Raw genomic sequence first — 20,392 nt, 5'->3', positions numbered from 1 at the left:
CTGATTCTTCTCAACCTAGTGCTCTGAGAGGCTCCGCTTTGGGTTAAGAGTTCTGTGAGACCATGCTTTCTGCCATCCTAGATGGACTTGATCAAAACCACAGGTGGTTACCTAGAGGAGATGGGGACTAAAAGAATTTAAATGCTTTTATATGGTTTTACTGCAAGTGAGCAGGAAAGGTGGTATTAAAACTAGGTGTAGGAGCAGACCTTCCCCTCATCTGCTGTTCTCCCAAACCAACATTTTTGTGCAAGAACAGGGCATCTATTCAACTAGGCAGACTCTTCTGTGACTCATTGCTCTGCCTTCTGAATCCATCCACACTGGGATTCACTTTTTTTCCTTGTTAGTATTTTTATATAATGGCAGTTGTCTTCTATTAAATAATATTTTATCAGTGAGTATTATTCACTTTTAAATTTGTCTTAAAATATTTGCTATTTTCTTTACAACCCAATATTTTTGATGTATATTCATCTCTGATTTTATAAAAGATGGTAATAGACTAAAGGATACAGCCATTCATTTTACAAGTGAATATTCAGAATAATGTTAAATTGGTTTCACTAAAAGACACTTCTGCTTTGCAAAAACATGAAAACTAAATTGATTTAATATAATTAAGCAATAAAGAGAAGTCCCATCCTTGGCACTTAACAGTTATTAGCTGCTAAGAAATGTCCTGCCCTCAGGCTTTAATTACCATGTGAAAAATGTGAAGCAATTGTTATGTTGTAGAGTGAAAAACCAAAAAATATCAACTTCCGTTTTCTAGGAATGTGCTGTTCTTTACCTATTGATTTTCTATCAATTAGCACTGATAGTATTATGTTATTATTATATCTTTCCTTTACAAACCATTAACACTATTTTGGAAAGCATATTTATTTATATGAAATGATTCCTGAAGGCTTTTGAATTAAAAATTAGGTAATACAAATAGAACCATATTTTGTAGTCTTACAATATTTTTCTTAATCATAAATAGTATGTGTGTGCTCAGTTGTGTCTGACTCTTTATGACCCTATGGGCTGCAGCCCGCCAGGCTCCTCTGTCCATCGGATTTTCCAGGCAAGAATACTAGAGTGGGTTGCCATTTCCTCCTCCAAATTAAACATAGTACTCATGGAAAATGTAGAAAGATCATAAAGAAAAAAATTACTTGAAACCCATACTATTAGTAATTTGTTAGAAAATAGAGTTTTCTTCTATGTATGTGTGCATTTATTCAACATTTGAGAAATCAAAACATCTTTAACATCTTCTTTGTTAATCTTAATCTTACTGTAATTAATTTTTTCTTATATTCTGAAAGTTATTTTCAAACTTCCTGTTAATGAGTTCTGTTTCACATAGTAGAAGAAGAACAAGTGAAACACTTTCTTATCAGAGAACATTTAGGATTTATAATTTTCCCAGTGGAAATAGTTAAAAGCTCTATGTTTCAGATCTTCTATTAATAGTCATTTGTTTTTGAGGTTCATATTTTCCACTCAGAAACTCTTTTCCACTTTTTCTTGGTTGTCTGTTATAGAGACTGAAGAATCAAACAAACTCACATGGTCTTCATGTTCTTCCTGAAGGAGGAGGTGAGTTATCGGCTCAAAGGAAGGAGTCACATGCAGAGCTGTGTATAAAGTCAGACTTGAAGAAAATTACAGTGTTTAACATTACTACGTGGAAGATGAAAGTCATGCCAGAGTTGAGTGTGGGCTTCTCCCAGCTGTCTACAAGGTTATGAGCCACTGCCACACGGGTCTGTAAAATCCAGGTAAACTGTTTGGCTTTAGAAGTGTGGTGTGTGTGCATTCTGGGAAATAGGAATTTGAATATGCAGATTTCCAGGTGGGTTTAAGTACTCAATCGGCTATTTTAAGAAAACAGCTGCAATTGCTATCCACAAGAGGGGATTCATGTCTACACTGTTCTTTGTTGTATAAAAACCAATCAGAGAAAATCCTGTAAGATGATCCCACATGGATGTGGTGTGTGTTGCAGACATCTGTGACCAATTAGCATCCCCAGGCTTCATGGGCACGGAGCTGGGCCAGTTCACTGGGACATGATTATCTTTCCCTCCCTAATCCCTGCTGGTCCTCTTCTAGGGCCAGAGCATAAGGAATGAGACAGGAGTAGCTGGCACACCAGATGCATTCATGTAGAACTTTCTATGTTTTCTATGACGTTCCAATAAATTTTGCTCTGCTTTAATATCCACTCATCTAGGGAGCTTTGGCAGGCCCACATTCAATCATGATACTACTGCTCAACGTGGGGCCACCAATATGCTCTGTGTCCCAGCTAGATTGTTTTACATGCCAAGGAGGTCATGACCCTTCCCGTGAGCCCCACCCACAAGCGATGGCTGCAAGCAACCTTGGTACTGATGAGTGAGCCTCTTGGGTCTGGGCAGGTACCTGCTGAGCGAGACCAGCAGGACAAGGACATCATGCATGGAAGCGTTCCCTTCAAACATCAAGACTGAGGTGGATATTAACCCCACAACATTGCAGTCCAGAACGTATCCATATGTGTTTTTCCTGCGAGTCACACCTGCCTCGCAGGCCAGAAGGGAAATGGATCCTCTGCTGTCTTCTTGAGAGGACAAAGAATCCTAGCCCTTGACACAGGGGAGGACTGGTCTCACATGTAGATGCCAGTCTACCTCAAGCTCATTCTGATTCCATGTCTTGATTTTTACCTGCCTTTCAGCAGCTTCAGAGCCAAGAAAAACAGCACAAATTTCATGAATATGTGCATGCAACCGCAAATTTACATTTTTTTATATAAATGATTAAAATGTTTCGATGTAAAAGAAGGGAAACCTATTAAGTGTTTGGCATGTACTCTGTGCCAGAAACTAGGCTGCATCATTACTCATTGTATCATCAACTGCTCACAGCTCCTCAAGGCAATGTTTGAACTGTGTGCGGTTGCCATTGTTCAGTCAAGCAATAGTCAAATATCTTCAGTTTCACATGGTTCAAATTAATATTTTTATCCTCATTTTAGAGAATAGAGACAAAGAAGCAAAATAATAGTAAAGCAAGTTCTGAACACCATCTGTTAAGCTTCCAAGTCTGTGAACTGTTTTAACCACTGTGTGCTTATGAACATTTAGAGAGCAAATGTTATGTGTAAAGGGATTGTTTTATATTATTACATTTATTCCTCACCTTAATCCTGAAAAACAAGCACTGATATTTCAGTGTGAATGTGAAAGGAGACTATTTATTTATTTTAAAGGTTTTTCTTTATGCGGACTATTTTTCTTTAAAGTCTTTATTGAATTTGTTACAATATTGCTTCTGCTTTAAGTTTTGCTTTTTTGTCCACAAGGCATGCACTTGGGATCTTTAATCCCTTACTAGGAATTGAACTCCCACCCCCTGCCTTGGAAGGCAAAGAGTTAATTAGGGAAGCCCCTCCAAGACTTTAGGTAACTCTTCAATTTGAAGAAAATGGATGCTCTGCTTCCTGATTTCACTATTGTGCCTATATTTGATTTTTGAAAATCCGGTGTTCACTGTTGGCATTCCGTTGTTTTTCTCACAACATTTTCAAAACTTACATGATAATTTAATAGATGTGGAATGTTTGTTGCTCACTCCTGTATGACCACTGGTGAACCAGGTGCCTGGAACATAATCAGTGCAAAATAAAAATTTATTCAGTGAATGGTGAGTGACTGAGTGAATAGTCACTGAGTTTAACAGCCAAAGCCTGCTTTATTTCCACAGCTAGGCCCTCATATGGAACCCTAAACCGTGTTCATGATAGAAATTTTTCTTGAAACTTTTTTTTTCAGGAGCCAGAAGTTCAGATATTTATTTATTTAAAATTTTTTAAATTGGAGTATAGTTGATTTACAATGTTGGGTTAGTTTCAGATGTACAGCAAAGTAAATCAGTTATACATACACATACATCCACTCTTTAAAATTCATTTGGATAAAGGTTCTGTGCACCTTTTAATTCTAAACAACTGTCTTCTAGGAAAGGAATAAACACATGGAAAATTCCTCAAGAGAAAGAATAGAGATGTTTTTAATGATGGAATTTTTACAATGTGAGAAGCTGTTTTCTCACTGTCCTTTGAACTTGCTGCCTGTAAAATAGTTAACTCAACTCTGGAGATCCATTCTAGGTAAGTTGAATGAAATTTTAAATCCTCCTTTTAAAAGTATTCTTTTTGTATTCCACTCAGCTTTAAAGGAAATTATATTCTTTGATTTTAGCTTTTAGACATAAATATACACAAATGTGAGCAATCTTCACAATTAAATTTTTAAAATCCCTTTTATTTTGTCTGATTTTTCCAAGACAGAGAATATTATGATAATATTTAGTATTACTGCTGAATTTCTACCAGCATATTCTTTTTTTTTTTTTTTTTTTTTTTTAATTTTTATTTTATTTTTAAACTTTACATAACTGTATTAGATTTGCCAAATATCAAAATGAATCCGCCACAGGTATACATGTGTTCCCCATCCTGAACCCTCCTCCCTCCTCCCTCCCCATTCCATCCCTCTGGGTCGTCCCAGTGCACCAGCCCCAAGCATCCAGTATCGTGCATCGAACCTGGAGTTTCCCCCAAAATAAAATCTGCTCTAAGCATTTTTAAATAAAATTGAACAGAATGTAAATGGTAATTGGAGCTTTAAAAAAATTGACCTTTCTTCAATTAAATGATTCTGTTTACCCAAAACCTTACTTTAATTTTCAATAATATTGCTACTTCTGCTTTTTAAACAATCCACTTTCACATGAATTGAAATCCTTTTGCATTTGGGCCCCTGCCCCTTTTTTTACATAGCTAGACTTTTTGACCCAATCAGATTTTCTTGTAGTGTTTCATTTAAAATAATTTTAATAACAGGTAAAGTCAATCTTCCTTTTAGACACTGTTTTCCCATTTTTAGCCTGAAACATTGTTAATTTTGCTTTCAAAATTTAGCTTTTTGTATGCATTATATATATAAGGGCTTTCCTGATAGCTCAGTTGGTAAAGAATCTACCTGCAATACAGGAGACCTGGTTCGATTCCTGGGCTGGGAAGACCCCCTAGAGAAGAGAAAGGATGCTCACTCTAGTATTCTGGCCTGGAGAATTCCATGGACTGTGTAGTCCATGGGGTCGCAGAGTCAGACAGGATTGAGTGACTTCCACTCATGTATTTTATATATATGTATTTTTTATATATGTATACACACACACACACACACACACACACATATTTTACCGTGGTTATTTGGAAGCTAGGAATATTTCTTAAAAATTCTATAATGCTTCACCCTAGTCAGTATTCTTTGGTACAAGTGACATAAATGCTACTCGAATCAGCTTTAAAAACCTTACTATTGGCTTAGTCACCAAACCAGACAATAAAGGATTTCTTGCCTGTTTCTTCTCTCTGTTCTCTCAGCACATTGGCTCCATCCTCACTGGCTTGCTTCCTTCACAGGACCGGGCATGCGGCCCACTCCCAACCTCCAGTCCAGCTCCTGCTTCCCCACTGGAGGAGGGCTGTGGGCCTTTTCTCTGCTCCAGTTAAGAGCACTCCCATGATGAAATTTATTTGGCTCAATTAGGTCATATATCTATTTCCGGGGGAAAAAAAATGGGCTGATGTGGGGGAATGCTCAGAAATTTTGGTCCTAATCTTTCATAACTAATTTATTGTTTTCATAGGGCTTCCCAGGTGGCACAGTGGTAAAGAACCTGCTTGCTAATGCAAGAGAGACGCAAGAGACATGGGTTTGATCACTGGGTCGGGAAGATCCCTGGAGGAGGGCATGGCTACCCACTCCAGTATTCTTATCAGGGAAACCCTATGGACAGAGGAGCTTGGTGGGCTATAGTCCATAGGGTCGCACAGAGTTGGACATGACTGAGCAACTGAACACACCCATTGTTTTCTTATTTTATATAATCCCATAAAGTATGTTATCATATGCATCATGCTTTATAACTGACTTAATTCTTTTTAAAGGCTTTTATTATCCCCATAGCTCCTTTGTCAGAAACATTTACATTCATGACCTCATTGGTTTCTTTACTAGCTGAGGGGAGTACATAGTCAATAGACTTGTAGGGAAACACTGTTTTCTGAATCCTCTCTAGGATTATAGAGGTTTGTAGTCTAACCATTTTCTTCAGAACTCTGAAGCTATGGCTAACTTGTCTGTGTCATTTAATTCATGGAGTAGAAAGCCAAAACCAGCCTAAGGTGTCCCTGGTATTTTTCCCAATAGGCAAACTTTTGATTTTGTGCTGCTCTTCAGAAATATGCTCAAAAAGAGGGCTCTGGAAGGTTCTAGCAACACAGGTACACTGTATGTGCTTTTGCTTCAGTTGTGTCTGACCCTTTGTGATCCCATGGACTGTTGCCCTTCAGGCTCCTCTGTCCATGGGATTCTCCAGGTAAGAATAGTGGAGTGGGTTGTCACCCATCTTCCAGGGGATCTTCCTGACCCAGGGATTGAATCCATGTCTCTAATGTCTCTTGTATTGGCAGGCGGGTTCTTTTCCACTAGTGCCACCTGGGAAGCCCCATTACCAGTACACTCTCCACTCATTGTTCAGAAAGGTGGTGGTCTCCTTGGATGGCAGCCTTTGCTCCCTGAGCCCTCCACGGCTCCAGTGTTTACTCATCCTCACTGGATAATATGAGATCACACAGAATACAGCACACACACATACACACACACACACTTAAATGGAGCAGTGCCATCTCCCCAGGTCTTCTCTCAGTTTGGACTGACCTATCTTGTATCAGAGAAAAAGCCTTTTACATTTTTGCCACACACTGCTGGAGCTCACTGTGTTCTTTGTCAGCTGGCTTGGATCATGAGACATGGAAATTTAGAAGCCAGATCTCACTATAGAGCTGACTCGGAACTTTTGACCTGAGGAATTGTAAGACTAGATATTCTAAGATGGGAAATTAACATTGGGGAGATAGTTTGAAGGGAGAGATCAAAAATGCAGTTTCGTTGTTTTTAACTTTCTAGAGGAGGGGAAAATGGAAGAAGGAATGGAAGAATAGGGAGACACAATAGAAGTACCTGTCATCAGCTGGACACCTTTGGGCTGACTAGATGACACACTTTTTCATATAATTCATTAAATCCTCATGAAACACATGTGAGCAAGATATGATCTCAAATTGGCAATGAGCTCAATATGGAGATGCTTTCTAAGATATGATGATTTAACTAATTCTTTCTCTTATGTTATCATGTTCATTGGATCCTAAAAGGAAACTGCACCCCTCCTCTACACGTTAGTTTAAATTGCCTACAAAACATCAGAAAAGAATGATTCTCTAAGATTTCTTTAATTGATGAATCTTTTCACAAGGTTCTTTCCAAATGATCACATTTGCATTATTGATTTAAATTGCATGCACTTTTTTTTTTTTAAAAGAATAAGAAATGGGGATGGCTCCAGTAAGAGTCTGTCCAATAAACACAAGAAGCAATCAATGGAAAGGTCAAGGGTGTCTGTGTTTGCCTGCAAGGTCGATGATGCAGTCAGACCACTGGAGCAGCATTCAGAGTGGAGAAGTCAAGTATTTATTAACACCGAGGCAACGATGGAGCTGATTGCACGTCGGCCTGTTGGGCTCTGGAAACCTCACTCCAATAAAATACAATCGATGCCATCCATCTGCAGTCTTCTATTTAATAAGTTTTTCTCATGAGGTGGTCAATTTGTCTTATTCCTTTCCCTCAGCAACTGCCAGAGCAAGGCCATTAGAAACTCATCTCTAGCTATTTATAATAAGTAACTAGAAGCTGTCATCTTCTTCTTTTAAAATAATTTTAAAATATAAAATTAATGTATGCTCAGTGTAATATATCTTGAATACTCAACATATATAGAGAATTTTTGTTTTGTTCACTCATATTTCCATTACTATGAGATAACTTCTGTTATTTAGTTATTGTTCTTTCTAGTCTTTTTTTGAATTTTTTCAATTTTATAACCAAATTCAAATTGTATATACCATGTCTTTCACCTAATACTGCAACATAAACATTTCCTCTATTTATTACAAATGTTTATGATATCATTTTAAATGACTGCATATGATTCCACTCCATAGACTTGCTATTGTCTTTGATTATATACTTTTAGAAGATATTTTTATAATTCTTTCCTCCTGCCCATTATGAAAAAGTTGAATTGCTATAATTGTTCCTGACTGGTATTTACATTTAACCTTATAAAATTATTTTGCTTAAGAAGATACAGTGGTTCTGTATATGGTCTGTAAGCTGAGAAACCTAATATGTGTTTTTTTTAACCCAGACCTCTTCCCTGAGCTCCAGATCATCATTGTCATTGCTCACTTGCCATTTCCTTTTGGGATCCTCTTGCCTGGAAAATCCCATGGATGGAGGAGCCTGGTGGGCTGCAGTCCATGGTGTCGCTAGGGGTCGGACACGACTGAGTGACTTCCCTTTCACTTTTCACTTTCATGCATTGGAGAAGGAAATGGCAACCCACTCCAGTGTTCTTGCCTGGAGAATCCCAGGGACGGGGGAGCCTGGTGGGCTGCCGTCTATGGGGTCGCACAGAGTCGGACACGACTGAAGCGACTTAGCAGCAGCAGCAGCAGCAGCAGGAATGCCCAATGGAACCTCAAACAATGTGTCTGAGTCAGAACATCCTATGTTCCCTACTTGTACCTGTCCTTCTCTCAGCCTTCCTACCAGTAAACGGCACCACCATCCACTCATCTAGCTGTTTTTCAGTCCATAGTTCTTGGCACCATGCATTTTAATTAACTCCATTAGCTCAATGCACATTTACTCATAGACTATTTTAAGGAGAAGGACTATTAGAATATGTGCTAGTTATGTATTATGATTAGAAGCCAGTTACAACTAATTCAATCCACCTGTTTTGATGATTTGGTAGAGAACACATGACTACACAGTGTCAGACTCTGAGTCTGTAGAGAATAAAAGGTGGAAGCAGGGAATGTGAGCATTGATCTTCTCCATGACTAATACCAAATCAAAATTGTTATTCTGAAGAACAGGGATTTCAAAGGAAGTTTAATGAAAAATTCATTAAATTCTCAGTTTTCGAGGTTGATCAAAGAAGCATAGCAACATGCAGAACAGTAGAAATTCATGTTTCTGAAACACTTTGTAATAGACACTGTTGGTCTCTTACCTAACTCACATTTCCTTCTTTTCTTGCTTGTAGAGTTCTGGTTCTGTTCTGGTGTTCACGCCTGTCCCATGTATTTCAGAGAGGAGAGTGTATCTACTTCCATCTCAAGAGGAAAAATCCCAATTCTTTTGCTAGTTATTGTGATTTTTCCTGGCATAATTTAATTTTTTTTTCCTTATTCTTCCCTTGTGACTTGTTGAGAAAAAAAAAATCATTGTTCTGGGTGGTTACATGATGTGAAATATTTTGTGTGAATGTTACATTTCAATAAAATTTTTAAATTTATTATTGCATCCCACTGCTTAACCACAAAATTGGTTAAAAAATTTCTTTAAACTCACTTTAAAATGAACTGGCCCCCAAAAGTTACATGTTCATAACTAAATTCAGGAGTGCAGGGAAGTAAAACGTGTCCCAAATGAGAAACAGCTGGAATCTTTTTTTCTCCCCAGAATCATCCCAAGAAGTCTTTCAATTCTTGTTTTTTTTTGTTTGTTTGTTTCCCTTGCATCCAGTCATTTATTGTCTTCTGAATTTACAGCCCTCGGTTATTTTTCTATTGTGCCAGAATGCTGTTTTAAATCTTGGTGTGTTTATCTCTTCAGCAACAAAGGATTTTGTAGGTAGGATAAAGTTTTGTTGCTGTTGTTGTTCAGTTATGCAGTCGTGTCTGACTCTTGGTGACCCCACGAACTGCAGCACAGCAGGCTTCTCTGTCCTTCACCATCTCTTGGAGTTTATGCAAACTCATGTCCATTGCGTTGATGATGCCATGCAACTATCTCACCCGCTGTCACCCCCTTCTAACTGCAATCAAAATCTTATGCCATGAACATATTGTGAGGTTAGCCTCTGATTCGTTATCGGGGAAAGAGAAAATGGATAGTACGATTTTGCTCTGTAGCAACATATTAAGTGCTGATTTGAGTATCAGCTGTTAACTTGTGCTTCTTCATACAGACACAGGGTCGCACTTCCCAGATAAATTTCACTGGATGGGTCAATCACCACCATCTAACTGTATCTAGAACTTCGGCCAAATTTTATTCCTTATACATTGGCGACAACTTTAAAATGCCGATTGTCATAGCCTGACTCATCAAAGCAGATCCTTGGCTTCAGTAAGCAGCATGCCTTCCTTTCCCTTTAGCGATCTAATTAGATTAAAATAAAGTTCCATGTCACAATCCATTTTTATTTCTGAGTCTGAGCTCCTTCTGGGGTTTCTGTAGTCTACGTCTCAACTCTCCAAATGATAGTACTCTTTCGTCAGATTTAATGATGGTGTACATATATAGCAAATTTATTTGCACTAAAATCCCTGAATTTGAAAAATGATGTTGTTTCACAAGTTATATACATACCTTCACCATGAGTTGTTTCTTGGTTGAATTTTAGTCTTATTGTTGCACATGATTTTTTTATTTTTAATTGGAGGATAATTGCTTTACAATGTTGTAAACATTACCACAACACGAATCAGCCATAAGTATAAGGGAAGTACCCCTTCCCCCCATATATGACTTACTTCGGGGGTATGCTTCCCCCGAAAACTCTGACATTTAGTACTGAAACATTGCATAATTTCAATGAAAATGACTGACTGAGTGATCATGAACTTTCTGTGGTCCAGAGTTATTGCTGTTCTTAGGGCTTCCCAGGTGGTGCAGTGGTAAAGAATCCACCTGCCAGTGCAGGAGACCTGGGTTCAATCCCTGGGTCAGGAAGATCCCCTGGAGGAGGGCATGACAAACCCAATCCAGTATTCTTGCCTGGGAAACCCCATGGACAGAGGAGCCTGGCAGGTTATAGTCCATGGGTCACAAACAGTCAGACACGACTGCTCAGGCATGGACCACCATTTTCCTGTCTATCCAAGAGGACTTCAAATTTCCCTCACTCCAGTTTTTGAATGACCTCTCTCTGGCAGTAATAGAAAATACATTGAACTAGAACTCAAAAGGCCAGAGTTACTGTAAAGTTCTGTTTCTGGATCCTTAAAGATGACTGGTCATGTAGCTTATAAAGGAGATATGTTGTGTGGTGCTTAAGCCTCTCAAATGCTCAACTAGAACCTTTTTACTGGGTTCATGCACAATATAGTGATTCACCCTCAGGAATAATTTTTAATATTTTTACATCTACTTGAAGCATTTTTATTTAATTTATTCATTCCTTTAATAGCTGATTCTATAAAACAAAACTCATCATTAATAAGTTGAAATTTACTGATCAGTCTCAGTGTACTGGAGTTTGTTGAGAAACACATATTTTATGGCCAGTGGCTTAAAGGAAAAATAGCTAAAATTTTTAAAGTGGTAATCAGTATAAGCCTGCCAATGCAGCTTGAGACATGGGTTCAATCCCTGGATTGGGAAGACATCCTCAAGCAAGAAATGGCTGCCCTCCTTATTATTCTTACTGGAGAATTCCATGGACAGAGGAGCCTGGCAGGCTACAGTCCATGGGATCACGAAGAGTCGGACACGACTGAACAGACACACATGTACGTAATCAACATAAGATGTCAGAGAGTCAAGCTCCACTTAATTCCATAGGTCATACATATTATCCAGAAAACTGGATATACTTTAGACATTGAATTCTGCCCTACAGCTTTTTTTTTTTTTTTTTTTACCAAATAAATGCATATTAGGGTTGATGTAAATGAACTCTAGTGCTTAGGTTGGTTTGCACACATTTGCTCATACTCTTTCCTTCCTGTTCTCATTAGGACTTGAGTGTTTATCTCCATTAGAAACCTGTTTTCAAGGAAGAATCTCTCAGCATCCCTCAGCTGGTGGTGTGCTCACCAGCCACCTCATATAGTTGAGGGGACTATATGAGACCACTACAGACCACCACAACCAGACTGGTCCCTTAAGTTCTTAAGTTCACTTCTCCTTGTTCCTCCTGATGACCACAACTTGACACTCACCCAGCAGCTCTTATACACACATGCAAGGCAGACTTCACGAGCCTATCTTTTTCTCCTTGCTTAAAAAAAAAAAAAAAAAAAATCTTAGCAAAGTTTCCAGTGCAAATCGTGGATCAGAAAATTGCTTTCTTCATTTTTAAGATCAGAAAGCAAAATTCAGATTCAATGAGTGAATTCCATAAATAAAATAAATGGCAAAATAAATAACTTGGTGAGGTTACTTGCAACCATGGAAGGTTTGAGTCTTGGAGCATTTACATGTACCAGGAATTCCAGCCAAACATCTGGCCGAGTGTGAGCCCAAACCTTTATCAGAAGGCTCCACTCTTCTCACATTTCTCTTTTCTGTGGCAAACTGCGGCAGAGGTCTGAACTGGTGCCATGGTGCTACATGGATGCTTTTTCAAAATGCTGATATTGCCAAAGATTGGTCTGTGACTCTGAGCAAATGATTTACTTAACCTTGGCATGTTAAAGTTTGCATTTCTGAAATGCGCAATAATGGTAGGATTATTGTGAGGATTAGGGGCTTCCCTCATAGCTCAGTTGATAAATCATCTGCCTGCAGTGCAGGAGACCTGGGTTTGATTCCTGGGTCAGAAAGATCCCATGGAGAAGGAAATGGCAACCCACTCCAGTATTCTTGCCTGGAGAATCACTTTGACAGAGGAGCCTGGTGGGCTTACAGTCCATGGGGTTGCAAGAGTTGGACACGACTTAGTAACTAAACCACACTATTGTGAGGATTAAATGTGATAAGGATGCTTAACCTAGTGGCTGGCATGTTGTAAGACTGTGATGATTATTAATTACTGATTTTTAATGTTTCCTTCAACATCTCAAATCCATTTATCATCTTCCATTATACTCAGTCCTGACACAAACAACAAAAATAATCTTCAGAAACCAAGTGCAGCTTTCTCTGTTTATTTTAAATAGAGCTCAATGGCTCTATCATCCCATTTACTTTGTTTTGAAGACACTGGGGAAAACTGATACTTAAAAAATATCCTACAGTATATTTATTTCCTACTTTTTAAAATTAAATGCCTGTTTCTGGTGATTGTAGTTCTGGAATGCTTGAGCATTAAGTTTCTCTAGTTTATACTATCTATAGTAAAAGCTCTACATATTTTAATATTAACAGAAAAACTGTAGAAAGTTTTATAAACTTCAATTTTTCTATTTCATTAAATGTGTTTGGCATTTTGAAGAGGTGGATAATTTACTGTAAAATATTAAAATGTTAAGCATAATGACCTGCACAAGAAGTTGGCTGAAATGTTGGAACAGTAGCTAAGTTAATTAATTCTGGGATACACTGCAAACTTCACAGAATGCTTTAGATAGTTAAAGTAACACAAATTAGTTTGCTATGATTAATAAGGTCTTCTGCATATCAAAGGAATCAAGGCTGATTAGATTAGCATTTCTAAGGGTTATCCAAATTTGATACATTTTTATAAATCAACATTTAATAAAACTGAAAAGAAAAAAGAGTTAGAAATAGGTATAATTAAGTAAAAAAGCAAAGATTTATCATTTTTCTGGTTTAAGCTGTACTTTGAAAGCAGTACCTTGTATTTCATCATTTTCATTTCAATTACAGAAAATGCTGATATTTTACAAATGTAGGTGCAAGGTCATATTTTCTTTGAATATTATATTTTTAATGAAAATCCTAAAATGAATATCCTGAGATATGTTCATATGCCTATGAATACATTTTTATATAATAAGGTGATTATTAGTAGAGATCTGGGACTATATTCACCTGTATAAATAGTTTAGAAAGAGGTAGATAAATAAAATTATTTAAAAATGGAAGATAGTAGAGTAGAAATCTAGGGATAAAATCTTCAGTTATACAAGATTATTCTTTGCATACTAGTAATTCTTCAGTTTCACCAAAAAGACTACTATTTGGATCTGCAGGACCCATGGAGAAGTTCAGCCTTTGAACTGAAATGGGCACAGTGCTGCTCTAGGAAGATCCTGGCTCGTCCACTATATTTTCACATAAAGTTTTACTGCAACACAGTCGTGGCTGAAGTGTACGACTGCTCTCACACCTGATGGCAGTAGGAGAGCTGAGTAGTTGCGGGAGAGGCTTGATTGTGACCTGCAAAGCCCACAGTATTTATTAATGGCCAGTTAACAGGAAAAGTTTTTTGCTTTATTTTTTTGTTTTTATTTATTGTTTGTTTTATTTTCTTGGGCTCCAAAATCACTGCAGATGGTAACTGCAGCCATGAAATTAAAAGATGCTTGCTGCTTGGAAGAAAAGCTATGACCAACCTAGACAGCATATTAAAAAGCAGAGACGTTACTTTGCTGACAAAGGTCTGTCTAGTCAAAGCTATGGTTTATCCAGTAGTCATGTTTGGATGTGAGAGTTGGACCATAAAGCTGAGTGCTGAAGAATCGATGCTTTTGAACTGTGGTGTTGGAGATGACTCTTGAGAGTCCCTTGGGCTGCAAGGAGATCCAACCAGTCCATCCAAAGAAAATCAGTCCTGAATATTCATTGGAAGGACTGATGCGGAAGCTGAAACTCCAATACTTTGGCCACCTGATGCGAAGGACTGGCTCATTGGAAAATACCCCAGTGCTGGGAAAAATGTAAGGCAGGAGGAGAAGGGGACAACAGAGGATGAGATGGTTAGATGGCATCACCGACTTGATGGACATGAGTTTGAGTAAACTCTGGGAGTTGCTGATGGACAGGGAGGCCTGGCGTGTTGCAGTCCATGGGTTGCAAAGAGTCAGACATGACTGAACGATTGAACTGAACTGAACAGGAAAAGTCAGTCTGCTCTTGCTTTCGCTCACTTGACTGCTAGCTGGCTGTTATGGGATAGAACAGGGACTTGCAGACAGCCATGCCTGTGCTCATGCCGGTCTGTCTGCTGGCATCCTGCTCTCGTTCTTCTTGGTAGTCCAGTCACTTGTCACATGCAGTGGGGATGTCTGACAAGAGAGCTGTGGCCTTCCTAGCCCAGGAGGTCCCTCCCTCCCTGGGGCTGCAGTTAGTTACATCTTGACCTGTCTTCTTAGCCTAATGTGACATTGTGTTATGTCTGTCTCGCTTACTCTTCTTTTAGAGAAGTAAGGTTGGTATTACTCATGGTTTTGTCTCCTAGAAACAAAAAATGATGAAATTTTGTCTATCTTTAGCACAAAGCCTGGAAAACAGAAAGTGCTCAAAAGATTTTTGGTTAAAGGAAGGGAGGGAGGAAGACAGAAGGAAGACAAAGATTTGAAGTACATAATTGAAGCAGAGTTCACTGACGCACACTAGAGGGCATTGTTCTGGGAAAGTGGACCAGACACCCATTCCTAGACCAGCGCTGCTCAAGTTGGGGTGCACACAATTATATACTGAGAGAAATATTAAGAAATTTTATATGTGAGAGAGATAGACAGGGGCTTCCCAGGGGGCACAGTTGGTGGAGAATCTGCCTGCCAATGCGGGAGGTGCAAGAGATGCTGCTTCAGTCCCTGGGTTGGGAAGATCCCCTGGAGGAGGAAATGGCCACCCACTCCAGTATTCTTGCCTGGGAAATCCCATGGGGACAGAGGAAACTGGCGGGCTACAGTCCATGGGGGTCTCAAAGAGTCAGACATAATTGAGCACGCACACATGAGATAGACATAGATTACCAATAAGATATAATATATATTAAAATGTAACTCTAATATATGCTGTTATATGTGTATATATATGTATACATGTGCATATTAATGTATATTAATAAATGTACACAAAATGCTTTAAAACTTTTTAAATCAATATGTAGACAAAGAACTTATCACTATTATTGACTAAACTTCCAGAATACAGGAATCAACCTCATATGTTGCCATATTTAATTATTACTACAATTTTATTTTTAAATATTGAGGTAGTCTTACATTACAGGCTTGATTGGAACAATCATTTTTACAGGATCAGATTTTGGGTTTCTCCTACCACCACAGTGCTGCCAGTTTCCTATACTTAACAAACTTCCACTTTTAACTGAATTTGGATTGTAGAGCAAACACGCATGTGTGTGTGCTAAGTCACCTAAGTCGTGTCTGACTCTTTGTGACCCCATGGACTGCAGCCCACCAGATTCCTCTGTCTATGGGGTTCTTGAAGCAAGAATACTGGAGTGGGTTGCCATTCCCTTCTCAGGGGATCTTCTTTGACCCAGGGATCGAACGTGGATCTCCTATATTGCAGGCAGATTCTTTACTGTCTGAGCCACCAGGGAAGCCCTCTCTCGCTCAGCATAATGCAAATAAGCCATCCATGGCATGGTGTGATCAGCAGTTTCTTTCTTCCTCTTGCTGGACTGCAGTCCATGAGTGAATGTGCCCCTGTCTGCTCATGTGTTCACAGACTGAGAGACGATCTGGTTGCTTCCAGTTCTTGGAGATTAAGAATGAAGTTGCTATAAATATTGACATACAGGCTTTTGTGCAAGCATTCTTCTCTCATCTACTATTTGTCTTTTCTGTTTCTTAATTATTCTTTCAAAGAATACATTTTAAAAATTCTTGATCATTTTCTGAATTGTACTTCTGGTATTATACCTCAGGACACTTTGCCTAAGGGTGACACAAACCTATTTTCATGTTTCTTGTATACTTTTATATTTTATACAAGTTTTTATAGTTTTATATTTTATATTTAGGTTTATAAAGTACTTTGAGATGATTTTTGTCTTCTAGATTGCCTTCACGCCTTTGTAAGACATCAGTTAAAAATGGGCATAGATCTATTTCTGGACTCTATTCTGCTTTGTTGACCTTTAGGCAAGACTCAATCTGTCCCTGCTAGTTTTAAAGATAAAGGAAGGTATCTTGCATCAAAGATGCAGGTGGCCTCTCCAAGCTGGAAAAGTTAGGGGAGCCTCTCCTGGCGCCTCCAGATCGAATGCAGTCCTTCTGACACCACTATTTTAGCCCAAGAAGACCATATCGGACTTCTTCCCTACAGTCTCAGGATTGTGTTTGTGTTGTTTTCAGTGCCTGAATTTGTGGGTTTTCATTTGTCATGGTAGCAAGAGAAAACCAATAGTATGGTGAATCACATGGCTTGAAAACAAGCCTTGTTATTAAGGCTTGAATCTAAGGATGATTCCACTTGCTTCTGATGTATTATTATTTTTACATATGGAAGGGTTTGATTTGCTTGGGTTTTTTGTTTGTTTCTTATCTGTTCATGATGGATATCAGAGGGTAATTTTGTTTTCCTGTGAAGCCTTCGTGTGGTTCTGGCATTTGAATAGTAGTGGAACCAAAAGCTGTGTGAGACATTTACAGAGAAAATGATATAACTCAATATAATCGAAACAAAGATTTTCACCAGAATTATATACTGCTACTGCTAAGTCGCTTCAGTCGTGTCCGACTCTGTGCGACCCCATAGATGGCAGCCCACCAGGCTCCCCAGTTCCTGGGATTCTCCAGGCAAGAATTCTGGAGTGGGTTGCCATTTCCTCCTCCAGTGCATGAAAGTGAAAAGTGAAAGTGAAGTCGCTCAGTCGTGTCCGACTCTTCGCGACCCCATGGGCTGCAGCCCACCAGGCTCCTCCGTCCATGGGATTTTCCAGGCAAGAGTACTGGAGTAGGGTGCCATTGCCTTCTCCGAAAATTATATGCAGGTTTATAATAATCATTCTGGAGTAGGAAACAGCAAACATCTCCAGTATTCTTGCTTGGAAAATTTCATGGACAGAGGAGCCTGGTGACACCTTCCATAGGGTCGTAGAGAGTTGAACACAACTGAGTGAGTGCACGCATGTGCGTGTGCACACACACACACACACACAAATCATAATAAAAATATAAGCATATTGTTTTTTGTACTCAAAAATAGCATTTTAATCGTTATATGGGAGGTCAAAGTTTTGATATAAAGACTTGCCAAGTTGATTTTGGAGTGAAAGAGACAGCTTACTTTAATTCTGTTGATGAGAATATATGTTGATAAACATGTCTAGAAGTTCCAAATCTAGAAATTCAGCATATCCAAAAAAATCTTAGTGAGCAAATATCCCCAATGCACACATATACCAATGAATACATTCCTTACATATTTTTAAGACAATTATATATAAGCACGCACATACATAAATACCCTTTCCTACTGTAACTACTGTAAGGCACTTCAGTCGTGTCTGACTCTGTGCCACCCCATAGATGGCAGCCCACTAGGCTCTCCCATCCCTGGGATTCTCAAGGCAAGAACACTGGAGTGGGTTGCCATTTCCTCCTCCAATGCATGAAAGTGAAAAGTGAAAGTGAAGTCACTCAGTCATGTCTGACTCTAAGCAACCTCATGGACTGCAGCCTACCAGGCTCCTCCGTCCAAGGGATTTTCCAGGCAAGAGTACTGGAGTAGGGTGCCATTGCCTTCTCCGACCCTTTCCTAGTAGACATGAAATAAATTAGTAGCATTCCTATAAAAATCTCGTCAGCTATATTGACTAGGAACAATATCTGTGATACATTTTGCACAAACTAAAAGGATGAAAATGTTGTTAACATGTGCATTAGGATACAGAAGTGAATTTTTTTTTTCTATCGATATTCTGGGGGACAGCTTCAAGTAGTTTGAGAAAAAATGATTTAGAGTGGTTTGGAATTATCGGGTGTATGCTCATGTATGTGATGCTTGCCTTCTAAAGAGCACGCATTATTAACTCACAGGCATTTAGTTCATCATGATGGGTTTGGACATCTAAATTATGAGGTATCAGCTAAGGAAGAGTCAAACTGTTTTGCATAACAAAATGGCAAGACATCTGAAGAATATCTGGGAAGAAGAGGCTGGCTGCTAATGAAGAAAGGGTAGAGACAAAAAATGTAGGTAGCTGTACGATTTAGGCTGATATTGTACTTGGAGAAGACAAATTGTAATGGAGATTTTTATGTTTTTTATTGTAGGATGTGCCATCTAAACAATCTCATTCATCTCCCCAGTGAAATCTGTAATAAGCTCTCACCGCTCATACTTTTGCTGTGAAGAGTTTATGCTGGAGGAGCTTGAAATGAAGCTATGTGCTGAATTATGCATTCAGGTAAGAGAGAAAAACTGAAATTCCAAAGGAGAGGAAAGGAGACAATGGGCATGTTTATCCCTGTATGAGGGAAAAGGAAAAAAAAAAAAAAAACAGAGAGAAAGGTGTAGCACAGCTCTTTGTGTGACACACAAAAGTGTTAAGGGACTTGGGTTTGCAAGTAATTTCTATTTCTTCTTTTCATATTTGCATACAATTTTAATAACAAACAAGTACTTTTGATTTTTAATAACAAACAAGTACTTATAAACCATGCTATTTCCATTAGGAAGTTTGTGCTAATTTGGTGGCTATTTTCTAACTCATTTAGATCTTAGTGCTGATTGGGTGTGAATAACATGGCAGGCCTTCTGTATTTCTTGACTTAAAAATGTTTACCTTTTTCTTAAAGACTCCCAGCAGCCTGGCCGAGATTTCCTCACCGCTGACTGAAGGCTGGCCTTCAGTCACTGCATCAGGCTGGCCTCACTCAGCCCTCTGCCCTCCTTCTCTGCTTGCACAGGGGTCAGCTCCACTGCTCAGCGTGACGGTTCCCCGTCTTCTCCTGGTCCCTCCCCATGGCCTTCAGAGAAGTTTGCCCCACTGAAGTGCTGGTCCATCTATCCAATCCCGTCACAGGCTCTGCATCTCACAGGTCTCAAATCACGTGTGTGATGACATGGACAGCAGCTTACACAAGTCTGAGCTTCTCCACACACCTGGCTGGCATCGCTGCAGGTGCTTGTTAAGTCATGAAGCATCATTCAATAATTCAGTTCTGGCTTATACTCAGGCCAGGGGCATGACATACAAATACTTAATTGAGAAGCCTCTTGGTGTCACCAGAAATGACCTGGATCTCAGAGTATGTGCCCTTACATCTCTCTTGAGGCTGTTTGCTGCTCTGCTCCATGCATGGCGCCCTTAGTGCAACAAAGACTCTCCCAGAACCTCAGTATTAGTTGCTCTGGAATATAATTGCCTACATCTTTGAGTTGATTCACTAGATCTCCCATTAAACTTTGGAATAAAGTGACCAAATACATAAATCAAACAACTTATAAGTGCTTCTATAATTTGATAAATCTCTGCCTGTGATCTTTAAAATAAAATAAAGGAAAACCAGATTCTTTATGTATGTAGTTCTAATAGTGAATGCCAGTCTCAAAAAATACATATTCATAAGAAATACTTGGAAAAAAGAGGTTAA

General features: G+C 38.8%; 1 long non-coding RNA gene across 1 annotated transcript; it reads left to right on the top strand.

Moving 5' to 3' along the window:
• Positions 1–2,351: 2,351 nt before the first annotated feature.
• LOC129622568 (uncharacterized) lies at positions 2,352–19,187 on the top strand. Its single transcript, XR_008700069.1, has 3 exons — positions 2,352–2,487; positions 3,997–4,147; positions 19,070–19,187. It is a non-coding gene; the product is annotated as an uncharacterized LOC129622568 (long non-coding RNA).
• Positions 19,188–20,392: the final 1,205 nt, after the last annotated feature.

The sequence above is a fragment of the Bubalus kerabau genome, chromosome 11, assembly GCF_029407905.1.
Source record: "Bubalus kerabau isolate K-KA32 ecotype Philippines breed swamp buffalo chromosome 11, PCC_UOA_SB_1v2, whole genome shotgun sequence".
Taxonomy (NCBI): domain Eukaryota; kingdom Metazoa; phylum Chordata; class Mammalia; order Artiodactyla; family Bovidae; genus Bubalus; species Bubalus kerabau.
This window is presented reverse-complemented; position numbering and strand designations above follow the sequence as displayed.